We start from the raw sequence: 12,451 nt of genomic DNA, 5'->3' as shown, positions 1-12,451 counted from the left end.
TTGCTCATTGGGCTCAGGCCCAATATTTAGAACAGAGTCTGCAGGCTTTCTTGTTTCATTTCATATCCCTGGGTGGCCTTAAACCAGTGGTAGAAGTGGACATCATGGGCCAAAGGGCCTGTTCCTGTGGTCTTCTGCCTTTTGCTGCTAAATCTAACTAATAAATCCCGCCAGAAGGAAGAGTTGCTGCAAAGATTAACCAGTACAGCCACATCTTTAGAAAAAGAAACAGTGTTTCAGGTCAAGGACCCTTCTGTGATTTTTCCAGCATTTTGTGTTTTTATTTTGGACCGCATCAGGTTTATTTATTTTAATTTCCTCCTTGGATGTCAGGCACAGCTCTGCGACAGAACTCCCAACTCCAACTCAGAATTTGGAAGTCCATCCATTCTCCAGAGACTTGAGCTTTGTCGGCTTGGGTGCTTTGGGTCGAAGTATCAGTTTCCCTGATGTACCAGCTCTCCAAGAAAAAGAGCAGATGTATTCTCTTCTAGTTATGACATTAAACAGAATGTCGACTCAGCACTTGCCCATATCCAGAGCCCATAGGGTCAAGGTGCAGTACACAAAATTGCTGGATGAATTCATGCAAAGTAAAATGACCGTTGGTGTCTCAGGCCTCAGTCCTTCTTTGGGAATATTGAAAACCAGGCGATTGTCTGAATAAATCACGTGGAGAGAAGCAGCACAGACGAACAGGAGAGAAATGGATGCAGGCGGGATGTTTGGAGAAACAAGCTGAAAATGATCAGAGGAGAGGGTGAAGGACATTAATTCTGACCAGAGAAGTTTGGGAATAGGGTGGGGAGCATAGGAAGGGAGACAGAGGGATGAGGGAAAGAGATTGACCAGGGGAGTGGGTCAGCAGGAATTGGAGAAGTCTATGTTCATACCATCTGCTTAGAGAGCACTGAAATGAAATAAAATGTGCTGTTCCTCCAATTTATGGATGGCCTCAACATGGCAATACACGAGGCCATGAACAGATATGTCAGTGTGGCAATGGGCTGTGGAATTCAATTGGCTGTTTTCTGGGAGGCCCTTGCTGTTGGGGTGGGGGGGGGGGGGGGGGGATTGGAATCTGGAACACAACTGAGTAGATGGTGAAGCCAGGCACTCTTGTAACACCTACAAAGTATTTGAATGAGCTCTTGAATCTCCAAAGCAGACAATGCTACAGGCCAAGTGCTTGTGCCCATGGGGTAAACAAGAAAATCTGCAGCTGCTGGGGTCTAATGCAATACGAAAAAAGTTGTGGAGAAACTCAGCAGACCACGCAGGATCCACAGGAAATTAAAAGCGGCCGACGCTCCTGATGAAGGATTTCCCCAGCACGTTTATGTGCAGCACTCGTGCACCTGCAGTCTCCAGGTTAGGAGTGGGTTCTGTTCCCGACAACTGTTTGCAACTCAGCATTTTGAGCAAAAGCAGAGTGTGGGAGAGGATCACAGCTGTGACAGAAGTGCGAGCTGGAAGAGCAGCCACCAGTCGGCCTCAGTGACCCAGCCCCAGGTTGTTGCTGCTCTGGGGTGGGACATGGGGAGGTTGGGAAAGGAGATGTATGGAAATGTACTAAATTCTCTTTTCTGAAATAAAAAGGGGGCTGTGTAGCAGTCAGCACTGGGGTTCGAATCCTGCACTGCCTGAAAGGAGTTTCTATGTTCTCCCCATGCCTGCATGGGTTTTCTCTGGGAGCTCTGGTTTACTCCCACCGTTCAAAAACATACCGAGGGTGTAGGACATTTGGGTGTAATTTCATGTGCCGGACTACCATGTTACCGTGCTGTAAATCTAAATTTAAAAATTTTAATGTCCCACCGCTACCCATCAGAGAATGCCTGCAGCAGCCAGCAAACCATTCTCTGTCCATCCCTCTGGGATGCTTGCTTGCAGGTGCAGGGATGCCAGATATTCGTAACCTGGGAGGGGAAACTGGATGCAATTGATATCAATGGAATATTTGATGGTTGGTGTGGCCCCCAATGGGCCATAACGTACGAGTACAACTTTATAATTGGTGTTACATTGATATAAAGAACAGAAAAGTGCCTCAATGTCACGGTCAACATTTATCAAAATGCATTTTAAAATCACATCGAATTTGTCGGATTTTGCTGTGGAAAAATTTGGACAAATTGATGGTACCGCAAATAATGACTACATTTCATACAACACAGAAATCTACAGCACCATCCTGACCCTTCTCTAACAGCTGCCTTGAATTTGCTGAATACATATCCTTCAATTTTTTTTTCTCAAAATTATTTAATTGGCCATTAATGTTTTGGGGTGCCCCAAATTTGTACAAACAAAGAGAAGTTCTTTCTTTCAATGTTGGCTCAACTATTCAATGATTTTGCCCTGAATCACAATGTTGTGAGTTATGTAGTATATTAAAAAAAGCTAACTAGATACATTGTGTATGCTGTTGTCACACCATCTTCTTTAGCCATGTGCTACAGCTCACACTTTCTCTGAACACTTCCTGCTGCATCTAACACAGAACATGGAATACATCATTCCAACAGCAAGGAATGCTACCCTCAAAACATGGAGCGGAGTACTCACCAAGTACTCATCAGAGCAAAGACGTCACAGTCACTGAACCTGGAGAGGGAGGATTCCTGCAGGACTGGGCCTGAGCAGCAAGTTGCAGATGCTGGAATCTGGAGTGAACAGAGGAAGAGAGGTACTGATTTTAGATTGATTGATAGAGTACACACAGCACACGACATCACATACAACCCTGAGATCATTTTTTCCTGCGGGTGAGGCAGAATTAACACATTTGTATTACACAAAAAAAATGGACACGTAAATAAATAAATGACTGTAAACAAACTGACTGTGCAATATAGACAAAAATCAATAAAGTGCAAAATGAGTCCCAATTGAGATTGTTGTTGAGGAGTCTGATGGTGGAAGGGTAGCAGATGTTCAAGAACCTGGTAGTGTGAGTCTTGTGGAACCTACACCTCTTTCCTGATGGTAGCAGTGAGAACAGAGCATGCGTCAGTGTGCACTCAGTGTGTCAGACAGCACCCATGGAGAAAAATGGTCAGTCAACGTTTCAGATCACGATTCTTTATTGCGACGTGGACCCGAACCCTTGACTGACCATTTCTCCCTACGGACACTGTCCAACCCATCAAGACCTTCCAGCTTCTCCTTGTTCATTTAAGCCCTGCAGTTTGATGAACTTCAACATTTCCACACTGGCATCAATAGATCCTTTACCAAAGTGGTCATAAAAGGTCAGACCAACCATGGAAATTAAGAACACAGAAGAATATTTCTGACAGAAGAAAAACTATCCTTTTTTAATGCCAGAGGAATGCCTCAAGCTGGGATGGAAATGGTTAATGGAGGGGGGGGGCGTCAAGCAGAAGTCACCCCAACATTGGATTCAGAAGCATGCCAGGTCTGCACCATCGGTGCTCTGGTATTCTGTGGAGGTCTGCGTTGAGCGATCCAATTTTCGCACAAGTTGCAGGAAGTGTCAAAGCATTCTATTCCCCACTGTCAATCACCTGACAACATGGGTGGTGGGAGGGCGCAGAGAGGAGTAGAACAGGTAGAGCTAGCTGTCGGATGTGAAGAGGAAAGGTTAATAGTTGCCATAGAGATGGGGCTCGAGTAATTGAATATTTCAAAATCAACTTTTCTAAAATAATTCTTTAGGTTTGGGGACCAATTATATTTGGTATTTGAAGCCACTGAGATGTTCATCTAATCCACTCTTACCTCAATGTATTATTTAGTGTTTTCAATGAGTCACACAGTGAACATTTTTTTTTAAAAAAAGCAAAGTAATGAACAACAAAGAGCTGTTCATGGAACCCCTCTGCCCTCTATTAAAATCAAAATGTTTATCTATCTCAGTTATGAATGTGATTTAATTTCTATTTTTCCCCAAAGGCTAATAGTAATTATGTTATCAATACAAGTCACCTGATCAAGAACCAAAATACTGCACATTGAATGTCAGTATTAGTTTTTAATGTTTATTCTGATGGATTGCTGCTCTCGAATTGAACACAAAACATTTACAGATAAACAAATGGTAAATGGAACCAATTCCAATGCATCTTACCACATCCAAAAGCCTCTGAAGGTCTTGATGTGTCAAATTACACTTAAAATATAGTGATTTGGGGCAATTTTCTGACATAACATGCAATCATGTCCTGAAAATCTTCAGCTGCAATAAATGAAACTGATTTTTTTTCTTGTATTTAGATTTTGTTTTAAATGGTCTTCAGCAATCCTGAAGCATTCACCTTCCACATTCATTTATCAAAATGCATTTTGATAAATGTTGACCGTGACATTATGAAGCACTTTTCTGTTCTTTATATCAACGTAACACCAGTTATAAAGTTGTACTCGTATGTTATGGCCCATTGGGGGCCACACCAACCATCAAATATTCCATTGATATCAATTGCATCCAGTTTCCCCTCCCAGGTTACGAATATCTGGCATCCCTGCACCTTCCGCATTCATTCTCCCTGGGAAAGTACTTGCGGACCTTCTTGAATATATTGTCTTTACAGCTATTGTGTCAAACAGAACACAAGAGGCCTACAGCACAAGAAGAGGCTGTTCAGCATCAAACACCCAGTTACACTAATCCAACACGGAGTCTATTTTATTCTGCCCACTTTCCATAGAACACTGCAGTGCAGAAACAAGCCCTTCTAGTCTATCCCTTCAACTCCCTGAGATTCCACAATGTACCTGCTCATTAGGGCAATTTACCATGGCCAATTAAACTCCCCACCTGCACGTGTTTGAGATGTGGGAAGGAAACCCTCAATGACAGGGGAAACGTGCAAGGAAATGACGAAACCCCGCTCACTGAAACTGCAATACAGCACCGCTAGCAGCCTCAAATATAGGTCTAGAGTCAGCTCAGGCCAGAAATGGTCAAAGATTGTCTTCTTGCAATACATATCTGAAGCCACAATGCAGCAGCTTCCACGCTCCAGGAATCTGAAATTAAGCAAAGTCCAATAATCCAGCATCCTTGAAACTTGGTGATGACATGCTAGCAGATTACCTGGAGTACTAAGTGTTACTTCTGTTAAGATTGTAACATACTTTAATTCACATTTTTTATTTTACATGCAATAAATTTTCCAGTGAACTGAGTTTAAAGAGAGAGGGAAATTTAAAGCTCTCCAGATCTCAGCTCCAGTGCAAATCATATCCTCGACCCCTGTTGTTCCAGGTCCCAAGCGTAGATCCAGCCATACATCATGCTTGCACCTTGGATTGCAGATTCAGGTTTTGATAATGAGGGGGCCAGATTGTGGATGATCAGGATTTCTGAACAATATGACGCTGGATTACATAGAGAATAGGAGCAGGAGTAGGTCATTCGACCCTTCGAGCCTGCTCCGCCATTCAACGAGATCATGGCTGATCTTAAAGTTCAGTACCCCGTCCCCGCCTTCTCTCCGTAACCTTTAATATTCGGATTTGATTTTATTGAATTTAATATCAAAACATATTTGGGGATTCAATCCCAGGAGCTCGCCGATGCTGGAACAGTCAGTACAAGGCTCCTTAAGGGAGGGGTATTAACTGAGAATCGAGAGAATGCTCTTTCTTCGAATGAGGTAGACTTCTCTCAAGAGCGCCTGATTTTTTTTTCATTTTGGAGTTTCTCTTTCATCTTGTTTCCAGGGGCAACTGCAACAATGGTGGGGAAGGGAAGGAGAGTTAGGAACAGCAGGATAAATTAATGTTTATCCGAATGGACAAATAAGACTTGACATTATTAGAATAGGCAGACAAAAGTTAACAGATTTCAGAGAGGGCTGTGGAAAATAATTTAAATCAAAAATAGCACGATAAGCACAGCAGTGAACTTGAATATAAATCATGCAGGTAATTTCAAATAGACTGTTCCGGACAGCAGTGAGATAGTCATTGCTACAAAATATTAAGGCATCTACAATTAATACTTCTCATCTAATCCTGCAATTGTGTAACCCACTGAATTGGCAGTCTTGCAATTGACAGATCGAATATTTCTGAATGAGAAAATATGGTTTCAGTTGGGAATGCTGGAACTCACATTTCCCCCCATCCCGCACAGGGACGGGGGCTGGTTGGCCTTGTGATTAAATAAAGATGGCGGGAATATGTGAAGGAAGAAGCCACTCTATTAATAATGGATATTCGTGCAATCAGGGAGTTACTCTTCACTAACGTTAGGTAGAGAAACAAAATTTGCAGATACTGGAATCTTGAACAAGGAACTGCTAGAGGTATTCAGTGGATTAAAGCATCCATGGGTAGAAATTGCCAGTCAACATTTCCAGTCTAAAGCCTGAATCGGGACAAGGTAAAATTAGCTGGGCGCTGATGTACAGTACTGACAAGCATTTTAAGTAGATCTAGAAAGTGTGACATATTTCCAACACTGCTAAATTTCCAAAAGAAATGTACATTTCCAAGATATGGAACAAATGCTCTGGAGCTCAACCCAGTCGTCACCTGCTTTAGGTGTTGCTTCCTGCCAGAATTTTAGATAATCAGATCGCAAATGCCTCATGTAAAAGTGATCAAATACATCAACAAAATCTAATATAAATTTCCTTCATTTCCAGTGCAATTAAGATCAGAACCTCAATCGTTAAGATGGCAGAAAGGAGTTTCACACGATTGTGCTTAGAGACTCGTCATTAATAAAGCTCACCAGATGCTCAAAAAAAAAATCATATGATACTTGCTCAGTGTCGTTTTATTACAGGGGAATTATACACATGAACAGTCTATTTTGGTGCTGAACTGAAGCTCTTTAAAATGATCTGTCCCTTTAAGATTAAAATGACTAATGACTGTAAATAAGCAAATCAACTAATGAGTGTAAATAATTGCTCTACACAAGTCTTGTAGAGTCTAATTGCTGTTGGTGAAAGAAGATTACAGATTGCTCAGTATATGCAAATTACCACCAGCAGCAGTGTGAAAGGATCACCTGGCTTCCTCCATAGGTTTTGTATTTTTGGCACCCTCATGCGATACTAATCCAATGTCTCAAGTGTGAAGGCCCACTGTGCTTGCATCAGGTGTTGCAAAGAATACAGAATGATATGCTTCACGTGAAGACATTCTTCCCTCTTCCCAAATCTAGTTCGTTGGCACAGCATTAAACATTTGGGATTGCAGATTTCACTGAGCTGTATCCCCAAATGTAGAGGATCACCAAGGAATGTCAATTCAAAGCTGCACTGGTATCCAGCAGGGCTAATTGGGGCAATATCCATTAATGTAGGGGAATTGCCTCAACTGTACGAGGTGGTGACATGAAATCCACACTCTGAACAAGCAGAAGAACACAGAAAAAGGGGGCACGGCTGTTCCAGTATGACACACAGGCAGCTTCATCCCTCCAAGGACTCCATGCAAGAACAGTTGGATGGTACCGGCACCTCTCCACTCATCCAACCTAGAGCCTAATTTCTGATGCTTTCTTCTCACATCCCAAATGTGTGCTAGTAGGTTAATTGCCACTATACATCTCCCTGGTGTGCAGCTGAGTAGTGATACCAAGTAGGACCTGATTGGACATTTGGGAAATAGAATGGGATTATAGTCAGTAGCCCTTTTCACACTGGCATCTCAGTGAATTGGCTGTTCAGTATCCCAGTTAAAGAAGCCATTTTTGCAGTTCTCACTGGGCCTCTTAACTGGGGTACTAACCTACTTTCACATTGAACACGTCAACCCTTGCAATAGGAGAGTCCACTTTCAACTGGAAACATCCAGTGTGGCTTCTCCTTTCCACACTGGGTTAATTGGCATGCTGGCATCAGCTGACGCCAGGGATGCGAGTTGGGGTCGAGGCCATCAATCCCCGGCGTGATTTAGTGCCAGCATTCGGATTGATTCGCTTTCTCACTGGACCCTTAACCCGTAAATTGGCCTTCAATTCCTGGGACAAGGTGAGTGTGAAAGGGGCTAGTGTGAATTCAATGATTTGCAGGGTTATGCTGCATGACTAGGAGTTCTTTTAATGGTCTCTAGATCACAGGTGTTGATCAGGATGGCCAATAAGACCTTGAAGGAGGTCAGTCCCATCCAAGCAACCAACATGAGCTCACCCCAATGTAACAATGAATGAATAATAAACTTTTTTCTGACATTGGAACTTAAAAATGAAACTGGGGATGAAGGTGGGCAGAAAAAGGATATATGAAAGATGAGAGGGTCTATAGGACATTGAAATTTTGATGCTGTCCAAATGGATTTTTGATAAGCTTCAAACAAAGCCTTGAACAGAAGATTAGTTACAAAAACGAAAAGTACACGAGATCTAAGAGAGAGTGGAAAATTGGATCTGAAATTAAGTAACTGGAAGGAAGTGTTCTTTAAATCCAGGACACCCATTAGTTTATGCTAGAATAAGAGAGAGGCACCTAATGTTAGTTTTATAAATGCATTACCCCAGAGTAGATCATTCTGCTGTTAAACCAATCTGAAAGATAATCTACCCCTTTAAGTTCAAAACTCTGAATTATGATAAATAAACAAATCAATGCATGATTGATTCAATCATTACACATTCTAATTTCGTGTTGGGTTATGTACTTTGGATGAAATTGCTTGGCAATCCCTATTGTCCCCAAGCTGGATTTGGAGAAGGAAGAGCAGCCCAAAAAAAGCCCAGTGTTTGAAAGGTTGGTCTTGAGGTCATGGGTAGGGACGGAGAGGCCATCGTTTTTGTTGGGTGTAACTAGAGGGCACGGGCAGATTAGAGCATCAAAGGTCAGAGATTGTTGGGGATGGGGCAGAGGCAGGGAAACTATTGAAAAGAGGCCATAAGATGTGGTCATGTTGTCGGATCAGAAAGGCAAGCAGGGCCACAGGCTGCTGCACAGGGAAATTGTTCTAATGTAGCAGAAGGAAGGGCACAAAAAGATAGACAAGGTGATTTTTGGAATTACATAATACTGACTAAAAACAGCATGATGCAATTGAAGTTTTAGGCAGACTGTATCAGGCAAAGGAGAATACAAATCTTATTATTCTCCTTAAGAAGCTGTGCTTGTTATACTGAGAAGGGTATTGTGTCTCAAAACAAGACGATGAAATTATCATGGAATTGAATAGTGATTATGCCAAAGCCAATTCCCACTTATGTACATTTCAAGGCAAGATATTATTATAGTCATTAGGGAAATTAGCTCAAGTCCACCACTTTGTAGGTTTGTCCAATTCATCATCCTCCTGTATTTTGTAGCCTAAAATGAAACACTCACAAATTAAATAGGCAACTCCACCATCCAAGCACAGCTTGGTCAGAGCTCAATTTCCAGTCTGGTTCGTCATCTGATTAAGGTTATTTCAAAGTTGTAACAGCAGTTTCTCAGTACTTTCATCCAGAAATGAAGATTGAACCTTCAAGAATAATATTCTCTGGCTGTGTTTCCCATCTGTTGTAAAATCCGCACAGCCTCAATATAATTTTATTTGCAGTAAATTTTATTTATCTAATGGTCACAGCAACTGTGTGAAGAGAGATTGAAATTTACGCCTGTGTTTTTCTGCTTTGAACATACTCATAAAAAATGTAATTAGAAGCAATGAGGTCCTGAAAAGAGACTAATTTCAGCTGCCCAAAAGATATTAATATAATTATTCGGACAAATGCATGAAACTGAGAAGTAACAGCATCAGTTGTATCATAATGGTGCGCATTTTCTATCTGTCTGACATCTTGATATCACACTTGAAAATTGCTTGAAAGTAAATCAGTTCAGAATGGAATAAAGTAGCTCAGAAAATATACCCACAATAAAGTGATAAAGAATAAACTGGTGGTTACACATCCCATAAAATAATACCAATTCACTTTAAAGACAATTGCTCCAATTGCTAAAATGCTCCAAAGTATATTGCACACAAAACTTCTTCGATTCATTCATGATTGAGACCAAGGAAGCTGAACTCAATGAGCCTGTTTGTTAATCAGTGCAGGTACAATGGGAAGATCTTGCTCTTCATTGAATGAACGAAACTAAATTATATCAACAATAATTTTCCACTTGCAATTTTCACAACTTCTTATAGATGCACATTCTTTAGACATGCTATTTAATGGGCAATCAGGAACAGACCTTTAAAATTCAAACTTCATTAATTAAAAGTAGGAGATCTGGACTTTACAATCAATTAAATGTTCACCTTTAATCTGTTTCTCTCTGCTGGAAGTCTCCTCTTGGCCCATTTCAAGAATTCTGGAATTCCCAACAGCATCAACCCCAACTAATTCAAGCAGACATTCTAAATCTGTTCACTGGTTTAGTTCTTTCATTTAAAATCTTCATCACCAAGACTCTCATAGCTGAGCCAATTGCACTCAATTTGTTGTAAAACATTTATTAAAGCTTGGGATTTTAATTGTGAATAAACATTTCTGTTTTGATTTCTTTAACCCTCATGTTGGTTCACTCCACTGCTGCAGATCCCATCAGGCCTTTATGTCCTTGACACCAACAGTCCTGCCCATAATGGTGCCACCAAACCTACCCTCAGTGATGCATTGAAGCCCCCCACCCCACACACACCCCAGCACATTTCATGCTCTTGTTATTTTCCATGCTAGGTCAAATCACAGTTCTTCATTTCCAGCCACATTTGGAAGTGACATACAGATGAATGTCCAGTGATTGAAATCATGTCGTGGTGGTGGTCAATGGATCTTTGCAGGAGTGGCTCCATTATCTAATCCATCCATACCCCACACCCATAACACTCTATTTTTCTTACAACCATATGACTAAGCTTTTTGAATGACCCCATTACATCATGAGCTGATCCACCCTCCCATTCAACCCCACTCCCTGTAACCCTTAATTAGCTTCCACCATCACCCCCAACAAAGTTTTTCCAGATACTTACCACTGTGGAAAAATGTAGCTTTGATATCTCCCCTAAACATTCCTCTATTCACCATAAATAGGTCCACTGGTATTTGCTAAATCAAAGTCACTGTCCACCCTATGTATTCCTCTCACAATCTCTATGAAGTCGCTTCTCATTCAAAAGAGAATATTTTGTTTCACCTGCAAACAATTAAAGTAATGCAATTCATTCCATTACTATTGTTCAGTCAACCCAAGAAGGCTGGCTGACATCAGCCAAAGTTAAGCAGCCTATTTGACTGAAATTCCACCCATTATTTCTTAATAATAAACAATGGTCATTTTATTTCATATGTATTGTATTTACCCAGTTAGACTACATTAATAGTAGCACCCATTTCTCATAGCCACCTAGGAATAACACCACCTAATGCATAATTCTTTCCAAGTCACACATCACCCTTCAGCCAATATCCTTGCCCAACAAAACCATAGGGGCACCTTCATAAGAGTCACTGCATAACATCAAGGCAAACACTCACCATATCTTCACAGAACTAACTAGGGGAAAAAAATATCAATCCAGAGTCCAGAATTTAAATAAAATGTTCGGCTCCTTTTAAACATCAAGAAATGAAAATAAAGGCAGAATAACCTGAAGATGAATTGCCCACTGCAGGGAAAAAAAAAAATTCAACTTGAAATGCCTTACTCTTAGAGTAGATCTCTTGCTTGAGTTCATTCATGAGAAAATTATATAGATGCAGACATTTATCTCAGAATAATTGTTGCAAGTTTCTCAATTGATGTTAATTGACCACTAATTAATATATTTGAATGCTATTGGCAAATACAATTCCATTGTGATGCAATACTCAAGCATAGTTAACCACTGTTGAATAGAAAAGAAACACTCTGGCCATTGTGAGGGGAAAGTGATCCACCTTTCATCAAGGACTATATGTAATTATGTGGCTGCCACATTGACCACCGCCAGTGGGCTGATCTCACCTCCAACCATGCATCTTGGCGCCTCACAGTTCGACGGGCAGCAACCTCCTTTGAAGAAGACCGCAGAGCCCACCTCACTGACAAAAGACAAAGGAGGAAAAACCCAACACCCAACCCCAACCAACCAATTTTCCCTTGCAACCACTGTAACCGTGTCTGCCTGTCCCGCATCGGACTTGTCAGTCACCAACGAGCCTGCAGCAGACGTGGACATACCCCTCCATAAATCTTCGTCCACGAAGCCAAGCCAAAGAGAAAGATATGTAATGAAATTCTCTTCTTCTGTATCGTTAAATGAACATTTTATAGTTTTGAGTAACTTAATGGAGAATGGTGCCAACTGCTAACCAGAAGGTAACTTGTCTTTCACTTAGTTGTTAATGACTAAGCAGTGTGAAAATTGTATCAAATTAATTGTGCTAAAGTGACTGCTGCTCTGAATTAGGCAGAGAACTTTTGTATTAATCTGAAACCACATGAAAACCTGACTCTCAATCACTGAGATTAAGAAATAGAAGCAGGAGTGAGCCATTTAGGCTGAGGGCCTCCTCTGCCATTCA

General features: G+C 41.2%; 1 long non-coding RNA gene across 1 annotated transcript; it reads right to left on the bottom strand.

The window, feature by feature from the left end:
- Positions 1 to 270: 270 nt before the first annotated feature.
- LOC138759020 (uncharacterized) lies at positions 271 to 11,688 on the bottom strand. Its single transcript, XR_011354591.1, has 3 exons — positions 11,593 to 11,688; positions 2,569 to 2,666; positions 271 to 738 (listed from the first exon to the last, which is right to left on the bottom strand). It is a non-coding gene; the product is annotated as an uncharacterized lncRNA (long non-coding RNA).
- Positions 11,689 to 12,451: the final 763 nt, after the last annotated feature.

Source organism: Narcine bancroftii, chromosome 3 (assembly GCF_036971445.1).
Source record: "Narcine bancroftii isolate sNarBan1 chromosome 3, sNarBan1.hap1, whole genome shotgun sequence".
NCBI lineage: Eukaryota > Metazoa > Chordata > Chondrichthyes > Torpediniformes > Narcinidae > Narcine > Narcine bancroftii.
The sequence above is the reverse complement of the archived record's forward strand: the minus strand, read 5'-3'. Positions and strand labels throughout refer to the sequence as shown.